Source organism: Callithrix jacchus, chromosome 4, assembly GCF_049354715.1.
Source record: "Callithrix jacchus isolate 240 chromosome 4, calJac240_pri, whole genome shotgun sequence".
Lineage (NCBI taxonomy): Eukaryota > Metazoa > Chordata > Mammalia > Primates > Cebidae > Callithrix > Callithrix jacchus.
In genome coordinates, this window is record NC_133505.1 from 887,067 (window position 1) to 906,325 (window position 19,259).

The following is a 19,259-nucleotide window of genomic DNA, read 5'->3' on the forward strand; positions in this document are numbered from 1 at the left end:
TCTGAATAGAGTGTATGAGAAAAAATATACAATGCCCTATTCTACTCTGTTTTGGAGTGTATACACCAACTCAGTATGCTCTTTCATGTAAAATATCGAAATTCTATATTTACGCGAATCGAAAAAAATCTAAATATTATCTAGGCACCCCAATGTTAAAAGCAAAATCGCTCTGAAAATAATCTGTCAGGATAAATATACAATTCCCATTTCTACTTTGTTTTGGAGTATATACAGCAACTCAATATGCTGTCTCTTGTAAAATACCGAAATTCTAATTTTATGCGAATCGAAGAAAATCTAAATAATATCTAGGGGCCTCAAAGTTAAAAGAAAATGGCTCTGAATATAGTCTGTTAGAAAAATATACAATGCCTTATTCTACTCTGTTTTGGAGTATATACACCAACTCAGTATGCTCTTTCATGTAAAATAAAGAAATTGTAATTTAACCGGAATCAAAAAAATCTAAATATTATCTAGGCATTCCAATGATAAAAACCAAATTCCTCTGAATATAATGTGTCAGAAAAAATATACAATTCCCTATTCTACTCTGTTTTGAAGTATATACACCAACCCCATATGCTCTCTCATTTAAAATTCAGGAATTCTATATTTAAGCGAATCGAAAATGTTCTAAATATTTTCTAGGCACCCCAATGTTAATAGCAAAATTTCTATGAATATAGTCTGTCTCACAAAATATAAAATGCCCTTGTCTACTTTGTTTTGGAGTATATACAGCAACTCAATATGCTCTCTCATGTAAAATACCGAAATTCTAATTTTATGTGAATCGAGAAAAATCTAAATAATATCTAGGCGCCCCAATGTTAAAAGAAAATTGCTCTGAATATAGTCTGTTAGAAAAAATATACAATACCTTATTCTATTATGTTTTGGAGTATATACACCAACTCAGTATGCTCTCTCGTGTAAAATACAGAAATTATAATTTTACCTGAATCAAAATAATCTAAATATTATCTATGCACCCCAATGTTAAAAACAAAATTGCTCTGAATATAAACTGTCAGAAAAAATTTACAATGCCCTATTCTACTCTGTTTTGGAGTATATACAACAACTCAATATGCTCTCTCATGTAAACTACAGAAATTCAATCGTTAAGCAAATCGAAAATATCTAAATATTATCTAGGCACCCCAATGTTAAAAACAAAATCGCTCTGAATATAATTTGTAAGAAAAAATATACAATGCCATTTTCTACTCTGTTTTGGAGTATATACACAAACTCCATATACTCTCTCATGTAAAATACAGAAATTCTATATTTAAATGAATCGAAAATCATCTAAATATTATCTAGGCACCCCAATGTTAAAAACAAAATTCCTCTGAGTATAATCTGTCAGAAAAAATATCCAATGCCCTATTATACTCTGTTTTGGAGTATATACACCAACTGCATTTGCTCTCTCATATAAAATAGAGAAATTCTATATTTAAGCGAATCGAAAAAAATCTAAATATTATCTAGGCACCCCAATATTAAAAGCAAAATTGCTCTGAATAAAATCTGTCATAAAAATTATACAATGCTTTTTTTTACTCTGTATTGGAGTATATACAACAACTCAATATGCTCTCTCATGTAAAATGCCCAAATTCAAATTTTACGGGAATCAGAAAAAATCTAAAAAATATCTAGGCTCCCCAAAGTTAAAAAAAAAAAGCTCTGAATATACTCTGTTACAACAAATATACAATGCCTTATTATTCTATGTTTTGGAGTATATACAGGAACTCAGTATGCTCTCTCCTGTAAAATAAAGATATTCAAATTTTACCCGAATCGAAGAAGTCTAAATATTATCTAGGAACCCAATGTTAAAAACAAAATTGCTCTGAATATAGTCTGTCAGAAAAAATATACAATGCTTTATTCTACTCTGTTTTTGAGTATATACACCAACTCTACCTGCTCTCTCATATAAAATACAGAAATTCTATATTTAAGCGAATCGAAAATAATCTAAATATTATCTAGGCACCCCAAAGTTAAACACCAAATAGCTCTGAATATACTCTGTCAGAAAAAATATACAATGCCCTCTTCTACTCTGTTTTCGAGTATATACACGAACTCCATATGCTCTCTCATGTAAAATACAGAAATTCTATATTTATGTGAATCGACAAAAATCTAAATATTATCTACGCACCACAACGTTAAAAGCAAAAGTGCTATGAATATATTCGGCCAGAAAAAATATACAATGCCATTTTCTACTTTGTTTTGTAGTATATACACCAACTCAATATGCTCTCTCATGGAAAATACATAAATTCTAATTTTACCAGAATCGAAATAATCTAAAAATTATCTAGGCACCCCAATGTTAAAACCAAAATTGCTCTGTATATAATCTGTCAAAAAAAATATACAATGCCATATTGTCCTCTGTTTTTGAATATATACACCAACTCAGTACACTCTCTCATGTAAAATACCGAAATTCTAATTTGACGTGAATCGAAAAAAATCTAAATATTATCTGGGCACCCCGATGTTAAAAGCAAAATTGCTCTGAATATAATCTGTCATAAAAATTATACAATGCCCTTTTCTACTCTGTATTGGAGTATATACACCAACTCAGTATGCTCTCTCATGTAAAATACCGAAATTCAAATTTTACACGAATCGAAATAAATCTAAATAATATCTAGGCGACCCAAAGTTAAAAGAAAGTGGCTCTGAATATAGTATGTTAGACAAAATATACAATGCCTTATTCTACTCTGTTTTGGAGTATATACACCAATTCAGTATGCTCTCTCATGTAAAACACAGCAATTAAAATTTTACCAGAATCGAAAAAATCTAAATACTATCTAGGCACCCCAAAGTTAAAAACAAAATTGCTCTGAATATACTCTGTCAGAAAAAATATACAATGCCCTATTCTACTCTGTTTTGGAGTATATAAACCAACTCCATATGCTCTCTCATGTAAAATACAGAAGATCTATATTTAAGAGAATCAAAAAAAATCTAAATATTATCTAGGCAGTCAAATGTTAAAAACAAAATTGCTCAGAATATAATCTGTCAGAAAAAATATACAATTTTCTATTGTACTCTGTTTTGGAGTATATACACAAACTCCATATGCTCTCTCATGTAAAATACAAAATTCTATATTTAAGCGAATCGAAAAAAAGGTAAATATTATCTAGGCTCCACAATGTTAAAAGCAAAACTACTCTGAATATAAGCTGTCTGAAAAAATATAGAGTACTGTTTTCTACTCTGTATTGGAGTATATTCACCAACTAAATATGCTCTCTCATGTAAAATACTGAAATTCTAATTTTACCCGAATCAAAAAAAATCTAAATAATATGTAGGTGCCCCAAAGTTTAAAGAAAATGACTCTGAATATAGTCTGTTAGAAAAAATATACAATGCCCTATTCTACTCTGTTTTGGAGTATATACACCAACACAGTATGCTCTCTTATTTAAATACAGAAATTCTAATTTTACCCAATTCAAAAAAATCTAAATATAATCTAGGCACCCCAATGTTAAAAACTAAATTGCTCTGAATATAATCTGTCAGTAAGAATATACAATGCCTTATTCTACTCTGTTTTCGAGTATATACACCAACTCAATATGCTCTCTCATGTAAAATACAGAAATTCTATTTTTAAGCGAATAGAAAAAAATCTAAATATTATTTAGGCACCCCAATGTTAACAACAAAATTGCTCTGAATATGATCTGTCAAAAAAAATATACAATGAACTATTCTTCCCATTTATGGAGTATATACACCAACTCCATATTTTCGCTCATGTAAAATACGGAAATTCTATACTTAAGCGAATTGAAAAAAATCTAAATATTATCTAGGCACCCCAATGTTAAAAATAAAATTGCTCTGAATATAATCTGTCAGAAAAAATATACAATGCCCTATTCTACACTGTTTTGGAATATATACACCAACTCAATATGCTCTCTCATGTAAAATACCGAAATTCTAATTTTACGTGAATCTAAAAAAATCTAAATAATACCTGGGCATCCCAAAGTTAAAAGAAAATGGCTCTGAATATAGTCTGTTAGAAAAAATATCCAATGCCTTATTCTATTCTGTTTTGGTGTATATACCCCAACTCAGTATGCTCTCTCAGGTAAAATATCGAAATTCTAATTTTACGTGAATTGAAAAAAATCTAAATATTATCTAGGCACCCAATGTTAAAAAAAAATGCTCTGAATATAATCTGTCAGAAGAAAAAGAATATGCGCTATTCTACTCTGTTTTGGAGTATTCACCAACTCCATATGCTCTCTCATGTAAAATATAAAAATTCTATATTTACGCGAATTGAAGAAAATCTAAATTTTATCTAGGCAACCCAATGTTAAAAGCAAAATTTCTCTGAATATAATCTGTCCGAAAAAATATACAATGGTTTTTTCTACATTGTTTTGGAGTATATACACCAACTCAATATGCTCTCTCATGTAAAATACAGAAATTCTCTATTTATGCGAATTGAAAAAAATCTAAATATTATCTAGGCACCCCAAGGATGAAGGAAAACTTGCTCTCAATATAATCTGTCAGAAAAAATATACAATGCCCTTTCCTACTCTGTTTTGGAGTATATACACCAACTCGATATGCTCTCTCATGTAAAATACAGAAGTTCTAATTTTATGCGAATTGAAAAATATCTAAATTATATCTAGGCGCTTCAATGTTAAACAAAATTGGCTATGAAAATGGTGTGTTAGAAAAATATGCAATGCCTTATTCTACTCTGTTTTGGTGTATATACACCAACTCAGTATTCTCTCTTATGTAAAATACAGCAATTATAATTTAATGTAAATCAAAAATAATCTAAATATTATCTACGCACCCCAATGTTAAAAAAATTGCTCTGAATATAATCTGCCATAAAAAATATACAATGCCCTATTCTAATCTGTTTTAAAGTATATACACCAACTGCATATGCTCTCTCATGTAAAATACAGAAATTCTAATTTTACGCGAATCGAAAAAAATCTAAAAAATATCTAGGCACCTTAAAGTTAAAAGAAAATGGCTGTGAATATAGTCTGTTAGAGAAAATATACAATGCCTTATTGTACTCTGTTTTAAAGTATATACACCAACTCCATATGCTCTCTCATGTAAAATACAGAAATTCTATATTTAAGCGAATCGAAAAAAATCTAAATATTATCTAGGCACCCCAATTTCAAAAGCGAAATTGCTCTGAATATAATTTGTCAGAAAGAATATGCAATGCCCATTTCTACTCGGTTTTGTAGTATATACACCAAATCAATATGCTCTCTCATGTAAAATACAGAAATTCTAATTTTACGTGAATCGAAAAAAAAACTAAAAAATATCTAGGCGCCCCAACATCAAAAGAAAATGACTGTGAATATAGTCTGTTAGAAAAAATATACAATACCTTATTCTACTCTGTTTCGGAGTATATACACCATCTCAGGGTGCACTCTCATGTAAAATAGAGAAATTCTAATTTTACTGGAATCGAATAATCTAAATATTATCTAGGCACCCCAAAGTTGAAAACAAAATTGCTCTGAATATAATCTGTCAGAAAAATATACAATGCCCTATTCTAATCTGTTTTGGAGTATATACACCAACTCCATATGCTCCCTCATGTAAAATACCGAAATTCAAATTTTACGTGATGCGAAAAAATTCTGAATAATATCTAGACGCCCCAAAGTTAAAAGAAAATGGCTCTGAATATAGTCTGTAAGATAAAATATACAATGCTTTATTCTACTTTTTTTTAGAGTATATACAGCAACTCAGTATGCTCTCTCATGTAATTTACAGAAATTCTAAATTTACGTCAATCAAAAGAAATCTAAATTTTATCTAGGCACCCCAATGTTTAAAACAAAATTGTTCTGAATATAATCTGTCAGAAAAAATATACAATGCCCTATTCTACTCTGTTTTGGAGTATATACACCAACTCCCTATGCTCTCTCATGTAAAATACCGAAATTCTAATTTTACGTGAATCAAAAGAAATCTAAATAATATCTAGGGGACCCAAAGTTCAAAGAAAATGGCTCTGAATATAGTCTGTTAGAAAAAATATACAATGCCTTATTCTACTCTGTTTTGGAGTATATACACCAATTCAGTATGCTCTCTCATGTAAAATACAGAAATTCTAATTTTACATGAATCGAAAAATATCTAAATATTATCTAGGCACCCCAATGTTTAAAACAAAATTTCTCTGAATAAAATCTGTCACGATAATTATACAATGCTTTATTATACTCGGCTTTGGAGTATATACACCAACTCAGTATGCTCTCTGATGTAAAATACAGAAATTCTATATTTAAGCAAATCGAAAAAATCTAAACATTCTTTAGGCACCCCAATGTTAGAAGCAAAACTGATCTGAATATAATCTGTCAGAAGAAATATACAATGCACCTTTCTACTCTGTATTGTAGTATATACACGAACTCAATCTGCTCTGTCATGTAAAATACACAAATTCGAATTCCACCGGAATCGAAAAAATCTAAATATTATCTAGGCACCCCAATGTTAAGAGCAAAATTGCTCTGAATATAATCTGTCAGAAAAAATATAAAATGCCCTATTCTACGCTGTTTTAAAGTATATACACCAACTCCATATGCTTTCTCGTGTAAAATAGAGAAATTATAATTCTACCCAAATCGAAATAATCTAAATATTATCTAGGCACCCCAATGTTATAATAAAAATTTCTCTGAGTATCATCTGGCATAAAAAATATACAATGCCCTATTCTACTCTGTTTTGGAGTATGTAAACCAACTCAGTATGCTCTCTCATGTAAAATACAGAAATTCTATGTTTAAGCGAATCGAAAAAAATCTGAATATTATCTAGGAACCCCAATGTTAAAAGGAAAATTGCTGTGAAAATAATCTGTCAGAAAAAAATACAATGCCATTTTCTACTCTGTTTTGTAGTATATACACCAACTCAATATGCTCTGTCATATAAAATACAAAAATTCTAATTCTACCCAAATCGAAAAAATCTAAATAATATCTATGCACCCCAATGTTAAAAGCAAAATTGCTCTTAATAAAATCTGTCAGAAAAAAATATAGAATGCCCTTTTCTACTCTGTTTTGGTGTATATACACTAACTCCATATGCTCTCTTACTTAAAATACAGAAATTCTAATTTTAGGCGAATCAAAAAAAATCTAAATAATATCAAGACACTCCAAAGTTAAAAGAAAATGGCTCTGAATATAAAATGTTAGAAAAAATATACAATGCCTTATTCTACTTTGTTTTGGAGTATATACACCAACTCAGGATGCTCTCTCATGTAAAATACAGAAATTCTAATTTTACCCGAATCGAATAAATCTAAGTATTATCTAGGCACCTCAATGTTAAAAACAAAATTGCTCTGAATATAATCTGTCAGAAAAAATATACAATATCCTATTCTACTCTGTTTTGGAGTATATACACCAACTCAGTATGCTCTCTCATGTAAAATACAAAAATTCTATGTTTAAGCGAATGGAAAAAAATCTAAATATTATCTAGGCACCCCAATGTTAAAAGCAAAATAGCTGTGAATATAATCTGTCAGAAAAAATATACAATACCCTTTTCTACTCGGTTTTGTAGTATATACACCAATTACATATGCTCTATTATGTAAAACACAGAAATACTATATTTAAGCGAATCGAAACAAATCTATATATTATCTAGGCACCCCAATGTTAAAAGCAAAATTGCTCTGAATATAATCTGTCAGAGAAAATATACAATGCCCTTTTCTACTGTTTTGTAGTATGTACACCAACTCAATATGCTCTCTCATATAAAATACCGAAATTTTAATTTTACGTGAATCGAAAAGAATCTGAATAATATCTAGGCGCCTCAAAGTTAAAAGAAAATGGCTCTGGATATATTCTTTTAGAAAAAATATACAATGCCTTATTCTAATTTGTTCTGCAGTATATACACCAACTCAGGATGTTCTGTCATATAAAATACAGAAATTCAAATTTTACCCGAATCCAAAAAACCTAAATATTATCTAGGCACCTCAATGTTAAAAACAAAATTGCTCTGAATATAATCTGTCATAAAAAATATACAATGCCCTATTCTACTCTGTTTTGGAGTATATACACCAACTTCATATGCTCTCTCATGTTAAATTCAGAAATTCTATATTTAAGTGAATCGAAAAAATCTAAATATTATCTAGGCCACCCAATGTTAGAAACAAAATTGCTCTGAATATAATCTGTCAGAAAAAATATACAATGTTCTATTCTACTCTGTTTTGGGCTATATACACAAACTCAGTATGCTCTCTCATGTAAAATGCAGAAATTATAATTTTAAATGAATCGAAAAAAATGTAAATATTATCTAGGCTCCCCAAAGTTAAAAACAAAATTGCTCTCAATGAAATCTGTCAGAAAAAATATACAGTGCCCTTTTCTACTCTGTTTTGTAGTATATACACCAACTCAATATGCTCTCTCATGTATAGTACCGAAAATCTAATTTTATGTGATTCGAAAAAAATCTAAATAATATCTAGGTGCCCCAAAGTTAAAGGAAAATGAGTCTGAATATAGTCTTTTGGAGAAAATATAAAATGCCTTATTCTACTCTGTTTTGGAGTATATACACCAACGCAGTATGCTCTCTCATGTAAAATACAGAAATTCTAATTTTACATGTATCGAAAGAAATCTAAATATTATCTAGGCACCCTGAGGTTAAAAACAAAATTGCTGTGAATATAACCAGTCAGAAAAATTATACAATGCCCTATTCTACTCTGTTTTGGAGTATATACACCAACTCAGTATGCTCTCTCATGTAAAATACTGAAATTCTATATTTAAGAGAATCGAAAAAAATCTAAATATTATCCAGGCACCCCAATGTTAAAAGCAAAATTCCTCTGAATATAATCTTTCAGAAGAAATATACAATGCCCTTTTCTACACTGTTTTGGAGTATATAAACCAACTCAATATGCTCTCTCATGTAAAATACAGAAATTCTAATTTTACCCAAATCGAAAAAATCTAAATATTATCTAGGCACCCCAATGTTAAACGCAAAATTTCTCTGAATATAATCTGTCATAAAAAATATACAATGCACTTTTCTACTCTGTTTTGTAATATAAACACCAACTCAATATGCTCTGTCATGTAAAATACAGAAATTCGAATTCCTCCGGAATCGAAAAATCTAAGTATTATCAAGGCACCCCAATGTTAAAAGCAAAATTTCTCAGAATATTATCTGTGATAAAAAATATACAATGCCCTATTCTACGCTGTTTTGGCATATATACACCAACTTCTTATGCAATCTCATGTTAAATACAGAAATTCGATATTTAAGCGAATCGAAAAAAATCTAAATATTATCTAGGCACCCAAAGGTTAAAGCAAAATTGCTGTGAATATAAAGTGTCAGAAAAAATATACAATGCCCTTTTCTACTCTGTTTTGGAGTATATACACCAACTCAATACGCAGTCACATGTAAAATACCGAAAGTCTAATTTTAGGCGAATCAAAAAAGATCTAAATAATATCTAGGCACGCCAAAGTTAAAAGAAAATGGCTCTGAATATAGTCTGTTAGAAAAAATATACAATGCCTTATTCTACTCTGTTTTGGAGTATATACAGCAACTCAGGATGTTCTCTCATGTAAAATATAGAAATTCTAATTTTACCCGAATCGAAACCATCTAAATATTATCTAGGCACCTCAATGTTAAAAACAAAATTGCTCTGAATATAATCTGTCAGAAAAAAAGATACAATGCCCTACTCTACTCCGTTTTCGAGTATATACAACAACTCCATATGCTCTCTCATGTAAAATACAGAAATTCTATATTTAAGCGAATCAAAAAAATCTAAATATTATCTAGGCACCCCAATGTTAAAAACAAAATTGCTCTGAATGAAATCTGTCAGAATAAATATACAATGCTTTTCTCTACTCTGTTTTGTAGTATATACACCAACTCAATATGCTCTCTCATATAAAACACCGAAATTCTAATATTACGCGAAACGAAAATGATCTAAATAATATCTAGGCACCCCAAAGTTAAAAGAAAATGGTTCTAAATATAGTCTGTAAGAAAAAAAATACAATGCCTTATTCTTCTCTGTTTTGAAGTATATACACCAACTCCATATGCTCTGTCAAGTAAAATAGAGAAATTCTATATTTAAGCGAATCGAAAAAATTCTAGATATTATCTAGGCACCCCAATGTGAAAACAAAAATTGCTGTTAATATAATCTGTCAGATAAAATATACAATGCCCTACTTTACTCTATTTTGGAGTATATACACCAACTCCATATGCTCTGTCATGTAAAATACAGAAATTCAGTATTTATGCGAATCGAAAAAAATCTAAATATTATCTAGGCACCCCAATGTTAAAAGAAAACTTGCTCTGAATATAATATGTCAGATAAAATATAAAATGCCCTTTTCTATTCTGTTTTGGAGTATGTACAGCAACTCCATATGCTGTCTCATGTAAAATACAGAAATTCTAATTTTACACGAATCGAAAAATATCTAAATAATATCTAGGTGCCCCAAATTTAAATGAAATTGGCTCTGAATATAGTCTGTTAGAGAAAATATACAATGCCTAATTTTACTATGTTTTGGAGTATATACACCAACTCAGTATGTTCTCTTATGTAAAATACAGCAATTCTTATTTTACGTGAATCAAAAAACATCTAAATATTATCTAGGCACCCCAATTTTCAAAGCGAAATTGCTCTGAATATAATCTGTCAGAAGAAATATACAACGCCCATTTCTACTCCGTTTTGTAGTATATACACCAACTCAATATGCTCTCTCATGTAAAATACAGCAATTCTTATTTTACGTGAATCAAAAAAAATCTAAATATTATCTAGGCACCCCAATTCTCAAAGCGAAATTGCTCTGAATATAATCTGTCAGAAGAAATATACAACGCCCATTTCTACTCCGTTTTGTAGTATATACACCAACTCAATATGCTCTCTCATGTAAAATATAGAAATTATAATTTTACGCGATTCGAATAACATTTAAAAAATATCTAGGTGCCCCAAAGTTAAAACAAAATGGCTGTGAATATAGTCTGTTAGAAAAAATATACAATGCCTTATTCTACTCTGTTTCAGAGTATATACAACATCAGAGGTGCACTGTCATATAAAATACAGAAATTCTAATTTTATGTGAATCAAAAAAATCTAAATAATATCTAGGCACCTCAGTGTTAAAAAAATTGCTCTGAATATACTATGTCAGAAAAAATATAGAATGCCCTATTCTACTCTGTTTTGGAGTATATACACCAACTCCATATGCTCTCTCATGTAAAATATATAAATTCTATATTTAAGCAAATCGGAAAAAATCTAAATATTATCTAGGCATCCCAAGGTTAAAAGAAAAATTGCTCTGAATATAATCTGTCAGAAAAAGTATACAATGCCCTTTTCTACTTTGTTTTGGAGTATATACATTAACTCAATATGCTCTCTCATGTAAAATGCCGAAATTCTAATTTTAGGTGAATCAAAAATAATCTAAATAATATCTAGGCGCCCCAAAGTTAAAAGAAAATGGCTCTGAATATAGTGTGTTAGAAAAAATATACAATGCCTTACTCTACTCTGTTTTGGAGTATATACACCAACTCAGTATGGTCTCCCATGTAAAATACAGAAATTCTAATTTTACGTGAATCGAAAAAAATCTAAATATTATCTAGGCACCCCAATGTTAAAAGCAAAATTGCTCAGAATATTATCTGTCAGAAAAAATATACAATGCCCTTTTCTACTCTGTTTCGTAGTATATACACCAACTCAATATGCTCTCTCATGTAAAATACAGAAATTCTAAATTTACACGAACCGAACAAATCCAAATATTATCTAGGCACTGCAATGTTAAAAGCAAAATTGCTCTGAATATAATCTGTCAGAAAAAATATACAATGCCCTTTTCTATTCTGTTTTGTAGTATAAACACAAACAATATGCTCTGTAATGTAAATACAGAAATTCTAATTTTCCGTGAATCGAAGAAAATCTAAATATTATTTAGGCACCCCAAAGATAAAGAAAATGGCTCTAAATATAGTCTGTTAGAGAAAATATACAATGTCTTATTCTACTTGGTTTTGGAATATATAAACCAACTACACATGCTGTCTCATGTAAAATACATAAATTGTATATTTAAGCGAATCGAAGAATATCTAAATATTATCTAGGCACCCCAATGTTAAAAGCAAAATTGCTCTGAATATAGTCCGTCAGAGAAAATATACAATGCCCTTTTCTACTCTGTTTTGTAGTATATACACCAACTTAATATGCTCTCTCATGTAAAATACGGAAATTCTAATTATATGCGAATTAAAAAAAATCTAAATAATTACTAGGCGCCCCAAAGTTAAAAGAAAATGTCTCTGAATATAGTCTGTTAAAGAAATATACAATGTTTTATTATACACTGTTTTGGAGTATATACAAAAACTTCGTGTATTCTCTCATGTAAAATATAGAAACTCTAATTTTACCAGAATAGTTAAAATCTAAATATTACCTAGGCACACCAATGTTTAAAACAAAATTGCTCTGAATATAATCTGTCAAAAAAATATACAATGCCCTTTTCTACTCTGTTTTGGAGTATATACATCAACTCCATATCCTCTCTCATGTAAAATACCGAAATTATAAATTTAGGCGAATCGAAAATATTCTAAATAATATCTAGGCACCCCAAAGTTAAAAGAAAATGGCTCTTCATGTACTCTGTTAGTAAAAATATACAATGCCTTATTCCACTCTGTTTTGGAGTATATACACCAACTCAGTATGTTCTCTCATAAAAAATACAGAAATTCTAATTTACGTGAATCGAAAAAAATCTAAATATTATCTAGGCACCCGAATGTTAAAAACAAAATTGCTCTGAATAAAATCTGTCAGAAAATATATACAATGCCTTATTCTACTCTGTTTTGGAGTATATACACCAACTCCATATGCTCTCTTATGTAAAATACAGAAATTCTATAATTAAGCAAATCAAAAACAATCTAAATATTATCTAGGCAGCCCAATGTTAAAAACAAAATTGCTCTAAATATAATCTGTCAGATAAAATATACAATGCCCTTTTCTACTCTGTTTTGGACTATATACACCAACTCAGTATGCTCTCTCATGTAAAATAACGAAATTCTAATTTTACGTGAATCGAAAAAAATCTAAATAATATCTAGGGCCCCAAAGTTAAAAGAAAATGGCTCTTAATATAGTCTGTTAGAAAAAACATACAATGTTTTATTCTACTCTGTTTATAAGTATCTACACCAACTTCGTGTACTCTCTCATGTCAAATACAGAAATTCTAATTTTACTGGAATAGTGAAAATCTAAATATTACCTAGGCACCCCAATGCTTAAAACAAAATCGCTCTGTATATAATCTGTCATAAAAAATATACAATGCCCTATTCTACTCTGTTTTGGAGTATATACACCAACTCCATATGCTCTCTCATGTAAAAATCAGAAATTCTATATTTAAGCGAATCGAACCAAATCTAAATATTATCTACGCCCCCCAACGTTAAAAGCAAAAGTGCGGTGAATATTTTCGGTCAGAAAAAATATACAATGCCCGTTTCTACTCTGTTTTGTAGTATATACACCAACTCAATATGCTCTCACGTAAAATACAGAAATTCTAATTTTACCCGAATCGAAAAAATCTAAGAATTATCTAGGCACCCCAATGTTAAAAACAAAATTGCTCTGTATATAATCTGTCAAAAAAATATACAATGCCATATTGTTTTCTGTTTCTGAATATATACACCAACTCAGTACACTCTCTCATGTAAAATACCGAAATTCTAATTTTACGTGAATCGAAAGAAATCTAAATATTATCTGGGCACCCCGATGTTAAAAGCAAAATTGCTCTGAATATAATCTGTCATAAAAATTATACAATGCCCTTTTCTACTCTGTATTGGAGTATATACACCAACTCAGTATGCTCTCTCATATAAAATACCGAAATTCAAATTTTACGTGAATCGAAATAAATCTAAATAATATCTAGGCGACCCAAAGTTAAAAGAAAGTGGCTCTGAATATAGTCTGTTAGACAAAATATACAATGCCTTATTCTACTCTGTTTTGGAGTATATACACCAATTCAGTATGCTCTCTTATGTAAAACACAGCAATTAAAATTTTACGTGAATCGAAAAAATCTACATTATAACCTGGCAACCCAAAGTTAAAAGAAAATGGCTCTGAATATAGTCTGTTAGAACAAATATACAATGCCGTATTCTACTATGTTTTGGAGTATATACACCAACTCAGTATGCTCTGTCATTTAAAATACAGTAATTCTAATTTTACAAGAATCGAAAAAATCTAAATATTATCTAGGCACCCCCATGTTAAAAACATAATTGCTCTGAATATAATCTGTCAGAAAAAATATACAATGCCCGACTCTTCTCTGTTTTAAGGTATACACCAACTCCATATGCTCTCTCATGTAAAATACAGAAATTCTATATTTAAGAGACTCGAGAAAAATCTAAATATTATCTAGGCACCCCTATGTTAAATACAAAATTGCTCTAAACATAATCTGTCAGAAAAAATATACAATGCCCGATTCTTCTCTGTTTTAAGGTATACACCAACTCCATATGCTCTCTCAGGTAAAATACAGAAATTCTATATTTAAGAGACTCGAGAAAAATCTAAATATTATCTAGGCACCCCTATGTTAAAAACAAAATTGCTCTAAATATAATCTATCAGAAAAATTATACAATGCCCTTTTCTACTCTGTTTCGTAGTATATACACTAACTCAATATGCTCTTTCATGTAAAATACGGAAATTCTAATTATACGCGAATCGAAAAAAATCTAAATAATATCTAGGTGCCCCAAAGTTAACAGAAAATGGCTCTTAATATAGACTGTTAGATAAAATATACAATGCCTTATATTACTCTGTTTTGGGGTATATACACCAACTCAGTATGCTCTCTAATGTAAAATACCGAAATTCTAATTATACGCGAATCAAAAAATATCTAAATAATATCTAGGCGCCCCAAAGATAAAGAAAATGGCTCTAAATATAGTCTGTTAGAGAAAATATACAATGTCTTATTCTACTTCGTTTTAAAATATATACACCAACTCTCCATGCTGTCTCATGTAAAATACATAAATTGTATATCTAAGCGAATCGAAGAAAATCTAAATATTATCTAGGCACCCCAATGTTAAAAGCAAAATTGCTCTGAATATAGTCTGTCAGAGAAAATATACAATGCCATTTTCTACTCTGTTTTGTAGTATATACACCAACTTAATATGCTATCTCATGTAAAATACGGAAATTCTAATTATATGCGAATCGAAAAAAATCTAAATAATTACTAGGCTCCCCAAAGTTAAAAGAAAATGTCTCTATATATAGTCTGTTAAAAAATATGCAATGTTTTATTATACACTGTTTTGGAGTATATACACACACTTCGTGTACTCTCTTATGTAAAATATAGAAATTCTAATTTTACCAGAATAGTTAAAATGTAAATATTACCTAGGCACCCCAATGTTTAAATCAAAATTGCTCTGAATATAATCTGTCAGAAAAAATATACAATGCCCTTTTCTACTCTGTTTTGGAGGATATACACCAACTCCATATGCTCTCTCATGTAAAATACCGAAATTATAAATTTAGGCGAATCGAAATAAATCTAAATAATATCTAGGCACCCCAAAGTTAAAAGAAAATGGCTCTTCATGTACTCTGTTAGTAAAAAAATACAATGCCTTATTCCACTTTGTTTTGGAGTATATACACCAACTCAGTATGTTCTCTCATGGAAAACACAAAAATTCTAATTTACCTGAGTCAAAAAAAATCTAAATGTTATCTAGGCACCCGAATGTTAAAAACAAAATTGCTTTGAATAAAATCTGTCAGAAAAATTCTACAATGCTCTATTCTACTCTGTTTAGGAGTATATACACCAACTCGATATGCTCTCTCATGTAACATACAGAAATTCTATATTTAAGCGATTCAAAGAAAATGTAAGTATAATCTAGGAACCCCAATGTTAAAAACAAAATATCTCTGAATATAATCTGTCAGAAAATATATACAATGCCCTATTCTACTCTGTTTTAAAGTATATAAACCAACTCCATATGCTCCCTCGTGTAAAATACCGAAATTCTAATTTTACACAAATCGATAAAAATCTAAATAATATTTAGGTGCCCCAAAGTTAAAAGACAATGGCTCTGAATATAGTCTTTTAGAAAAAATATACAATGCCCTATTCTACTCTGTTTTGGAGAATATACACCAACCCCATATGCTCTCTCATGTAAAATACAAAAATTCTATATTTAAGCGAGTCAAAGAAAATATAAGTATAATCTAGGCACCCCAATGTTAAAAACAAAATTGTTCTGAATATAATCTGTCAGTAAAAATATACAATGTCCTATTCTACTTTGTATTGGAGTATATACACCACCTCCATATGCTCTCTCATGTAAATACAGAAATTCCATATTTAAGTGAATCAAAAAACATCTAAATATTATCTAGGCACCCCAATGTTAAAAGCAAAATTGCTCGGAATATAATCTATCAGATAAAATATACAATGCCCTTTTCTACTCTGTTTTGGAGTATATACAACAACTCAATATGCCCTCTCATGTAAAATAACGAAATTCTAATTTTACATGAATCGAAATAATCTAAATATATTCTAGGCAACCCAATGCTAAAAGCAATATTTATCTGAATATAATCTGACAGAAAAAATATAAAATGCACTTTTCTACTCTCTTTTGTTGTATATACACCACCTCAATATGCTCTCTCAAGTAAAATACAGAAATTCGAAATTTACGTGAATTGAAAAAATCTAAATAATATCTAGGCGCTTCAAAGTTAAAAGAAAATGGCTCTGAATATAGTCTGTTAGAAAAAATATACAATGCCTTATTCTTCTCTGTTTTACAGTATATACACCAACTCAGTATGCTCTCTCATGTAAAATACCGAAATTATAATATTACCGGAATCGAAAAATCCTAAATATTATCTAGGCACCCAAATGTTAAAAACAAAATTGCTCTGCATATAATCTCTCAGAGAAATTATACAATGCCCTTTTCTACACTGTTCTAAAGTATATACACCAACTCAATATGCTCTCTCATGTAAAATAGCAAAATTCAAATTTTACGTGAGTTGAAATTAATCTAAATAATATCTAGGTGCCCCAAAGTTAAAATAAAATGGCTCTGAGTATAGTCTGTTAAAAAAAATACACAATGCCTGATTCTACTCTGTTTTGGAGTATATACACCAACTCCATATGCTCTCTAATGTAAAATACAGAAATTCTACCTTTAACCGAATCGAAAAAAATCTAAATATTATCTAGGCACCCCAATGTTAAAATAAAAATTGCTCTAAATATAAACTATCAGAAAAAATATACAATGCCCTATTCTACTCTTTTTTTGAGTGTATACACCAACTCTACCTGCTCTCTCATGTAAAATACAGAAATTCTATATTTAAGCGAGTCCAAAAAATCTAAATATTATCTAGGCACCCCAATGTTAAAAACAAAATTGCTCTGAATATAATCTCTCAGAAAAAATATAAAATGCCCTATTCTACCCTGTTTTGGACTATATACACCAACTCCATATGCTCTCTTATGAAAAATACAGAAATTTTATATTTAAGCGAATTTAAAAAAATCTAAATATTATCCAGGCACCCCAATGTTAAAAGCAAAATTGCACTGAATATAATGTGTCAGAAAAAATATTCAATGTACTTTTATACTATGTTTTTGAGTATATAAACCAACTCAATATGCTCTCTCATGTAAAATACTGAAATTCTAATTTTACGTCAATCGAAAATATATAAATATTATCTAGGCACCCGAATGTTAAAAGCAAAATTTCTCTGAATATAATCTGTTAGAGAAAATAAACAACGCCGTTTTCTACTCTATTTTGGAGTATACACAACAACTCAATATGATCTCTCATATAAAATACCGATATCCTAATTTTACGTGGATCGAAAAAAATCTAAATGATATCTAAGCGCCCCAAAGTTAAAAGAAAATGGTTCTGAATATAGTCTCTTAGAAATAATATACAATGCCTTATTCTACTCTGTTTGGGAGTATATACTCCAACTCAGTATGCTCTCTCATGTAAAATACCGAAATTCTAATTTTACCCATATGGAAAAAATCTGAAAATTATCTAGGCACCCCAATGTTAAAAACAAAATTGCTCTGAATATAATCTGTCAGAAAAAAAATACAATGCCCGATTCTTCTCTGTTTTAAGGTATACACCAACTCCATATGCTCTCATGTAAAATACAGAAATTCTATATTTAAGAGACTTGAGAAAAATCTTAATATTATCTAGGCACCCCTATGTTAAAAACAAAATTGCTCTAAATATAATCTGTCAGAGAAAATATACAATGCTCTTTTCTACTGTGTTTCGTAGTATATACACTAACTCAATATGCTCTTTCATGTAAAATACAAAAATTCTAATTATACGCGAATCGAAAAAAATCTAAATAATATCTAGGCGCCCCAAAGTTAATAGAAAATGGCTCTTAATATAGACTGTTAGATAAAATATACAATGCCTTATATTACTCTTTTTTGGGGTATATACACCAACTCAGTATGCTCTCTAATGTAAAATACCGAAATTCTAATTATACGCGAATCGGAAAAAATCTAAATAATATCTAGGCGCCCCAAAGATAAAGAAAATGGCTCTAAATATAGTCTGTTAGAGAAAATATACAATGTCTTATTCTACTTTGTTTTGGAATATATACACCAACTCCCCATGCTGTCTCATGTAAAATACATAAATTATATATTTAAGTGAATCAAAGAAAATCTAAATATTATCTAGGCACCCCAATGTTAAAAGCAAAATTGCTCTGAATATAGTCTGTCAGAGAAAATATACAATGCCCTTTTCTACTCTGT